Here is a 3,271-nt window from a genome sequence, read left to right as displayed (position 1 = left end):
AATTTTTGAAAACTTTTGGATTTTTCAAAAACGAGGTTTTGTTGTAAAATGGTGGTTTCTTGAAAGCTACCTCAATTTTCGAGTTGAATCCCAAACCTGGCCTATTTGAAGTAGATTCGGTTCTTGGTGAAGGCTCAGTTTCACTTGTGTGAACTTCATCAAATTTTTCCTCAAGTGTGGGAACATACCCAATACCAGATTTGTTAGATGTGGTTTTTGTATTTGATGAAGAAGCCACAAATTTTATGGAGGAATCATTAAAAACTGCACTTTCTTTGGTTGTGTAACCTAAACCAGATTTTTCAAATAATGGTCTTTGGCTTGCAAGTAATTTGCCCAAGTTACTAGAACTTTGAGCAAATTTTGCTAAGTCACCATTCAGCCTTTTAATCATATCATTTAATCTTTCATTTTCAGCGATTAGCTCTTGGGAAGGATCCATAATGTGCTTTCCTTTTAATTTTTCAAGTTCAGATTTTAGAAATTTGTTTTCTTCAATAATGTCCAAAGCACATTCAGTTTCTTTCACTTTTTCTTTTAAAAAATCATTTTCAGATCTCAACACATCTCTTTCAGATCTGCATTCATTGTACTTGTCAAGCAGTTTTGAGGTATTTAAAGTGAGATCATCAATAATAGCATGTAAATCATCAATGGTCAAATCATAATAATTTAACTCATCAAGATTGTTGTTTCCAGCCATGAAGCAGTCTTTATCTTCACCTTCAGATTCTTCTTCTTCATTTGAGTCGTTCTCAAGATCCTCTCAAGCTGCCATGAGCACTCTTTTCCTTTTTTTCTTGCCTTTGTCCTCCTTCTTGAGATTTGGACAGTTTAGCTTGAAGTGTCCAGCCTCCTTGCAATGATGACAAGTCACCTTGCTTAAGTCCATCTTGTGTTCCTTTGAGCTTGAGCCCTTGTACTTGCCCTTGTTCTTCATCATCCTTCTAAATCTCCTAGCAAAAAAATAAGAGTTCATCATCTAAAATATCATCACTAGACTCACTCTCTTTTGGTTCTACTTTTGACTTGAGGGCTATTCCCTTTTTCTTTTGAGTCGGTGTTTGTGTGTGTGGTTTTATAAGCAAGGAGTTTTCCTCTTAGCTCATCATAGGTTATGGGGCTTAGGTTGTTGCTCTCAGTTAGGACAGTGGCAGTGGTTTCCCATTCTTTTGTGAGGCTTCTAAGGAGTTTTTTCACCAAGGCTTGTTCTGCATAGTTTGTACCCATAGCATCAAGGTTGTTGATTATGATTGAGAATCTCTCAACCGTTTCATCAATGCTTTCTCCATCCTTCAGTTTGAACATTTCGTACTCTTTTCGCAGTATATCAATCCTCGTTTCTTTGACTTGTTTGGTGCCTTCGTGTGTAACCTGGAGTTTTTCCCAGATTTCGTTGGCTGTCTTGCATCTAGACACCTTCAGGTACTCTTCAAAACTGATAGCACAGTGAAGAAGGTTGATTGCTTTAGCATTCAGCTCCATCTTCTTTTTATCATCTTCATTCCATTCAGCTTCTTCTTTTGGAGTCACCACTCCATCAGTACTTATTTTTGCTGGGATCTTAGGATTGCTCACAACTATCTTCCATATGTTGTAGTCAATGGATTGGCTGAATATCCTTATCCTTTCTTTCCAGTAGGCATAGTTCTTTCTGTTGAAGAAAGGTGGCCGGTTGTTTGACTTGCCTTCAGTGAGGGTGTAGGCAATTGTGGTTGTTCACAAGTTGTTTGCCATTGGATCTTTGCTCCAAGTGATTAAGCTTGATTCTTGAGACCTTAGCTCTTGATACCAATTGAAGGTTTTGGTAAGCTTAGAGAAGGGGGCTTAAATCTATGCCTTCCTTTTAAGTTGCTGTTATGACCTTTTCAAACAAAATTTCAATTCTGATTCTGTTTGTACTCAGCAGCAGAAATTTATGAGACAATTTGTTTTTGTCTCATGAATATCAGAAAATAAAACACAGCAGAGAAGAGAAAAGCTAACACTAGCATGTATCCTGGTTTGGTTGCCTTGTGCTATGCAACCTACATCCAGTCTCCTCCACAACAATGGAAGAATTTCCACTATAGTTAAAAGTATTACATACACCAATTTCACACTCAAGTTCTAACCTAACTTGACATTGGCTATGCTAATACCTAACTCTTCACTCTTAGTGCTAACCCAACTAAGAAAGGGATACCTCACAGGTACAAGATACAAGACATAGACATACCTAAAGAAATCTGAAAATAACTCTAGACTTTTCTCTTAAGCGTATCACTCAGCCTTTTTCCACTCATGGCTTTTACTTGAGCTTTCTCACTATGCCTTTTCTCACAAGAAATTACAGAAAGATAAACATAGAAAAGTACATCACAATCTGTAAAACATGAAGGAGATTGACTTCATCAACAACCTCTTTGCTATGTGCAAAACTAGATTTGTAAACCTCAGATACAGTTCTTCAGTATTGGCCAAATGCTTCTTTGAAAGAAAGCATTATCCAAGTAGAGGAACTTCTTTATAGAACACAATTCTCACACTTTGGTTTTCTCTCCTTAGTTCTGAATGAGCAGAAAGCTTCTTTTTATCTCTTTGCATGTTCATTGGTTGCTCACCCTAGGTCAACTTCTTGAGCCTTGAGCTTCACCAACCTATAAACTCACTTTTTTTCATTAAACATCAGAGTAGAAACTTTGCTTCTGACTTCTTCATCTTGACCAAAAGCCATAAAACAGCAACCACAAAAGTCCTCCAATGGTCAACTTAATCTGAGCTCTTGAAAACCAACTTGGTCCCCAAGACATATTTGAGACCGTGGATTTATAGCAGAGAAGAACAGAAATCCTCTTTTCCATATAGCTCAAAACGGAGTGGCAGAGTGTTGAAGATGAACAGAAGAAAGTGTGTTGCATGTAAAAAAAAATGGGTTACCTTTAACCTAAGCTTGATTTGGTTTGAAATGGTTGATTAAACTTCTGAGTTTCAAGCTTGGACTTTCTCTTTCTTGCTTCTTTGATGATCACCTTAGGGAAGAAGCTTTTTCTTTCTCTTTCTCACTTTTCTGAGTTTGTGATTTGACATGGTCAGAGAAAAGAAGAACGTTGAGTTTGTAAAAGCAAGTGAGAGGGAATTGAAATCAATTCGGGCTTGGATCGGGTTCTACTCAAGTTCATCCCGTTGGTGCCTTGCCTTTGCTTCTTTGAAGAATTGAGCTTGAGATGAATGACTTGGGCTTGTTTTATTTTCACTTACCATTCAGCCCACCAGCAAATATCATTTGTTT

The sequence above is a fragment of the Arachis hypogaea genome, chromosome 6 (genome assembly GCF_003086295.3).
Source record: "Arachis hypogaea cultivar Tifrunner chromosome 6, arahy.Tifrunner.gnm2.J5K5, whole genome shotgun sequence".
NCBI lineage: Eukaryota > Viridiplantae > Streptophyta > Magnoliopsida > Fabales > Fabaceae > Arachis > Arachis hypogaea.
The sequence above is the reverse complement of the archived record's forward strand: the minus strand, read 5'-3'. Positions refer to the sequence as shown.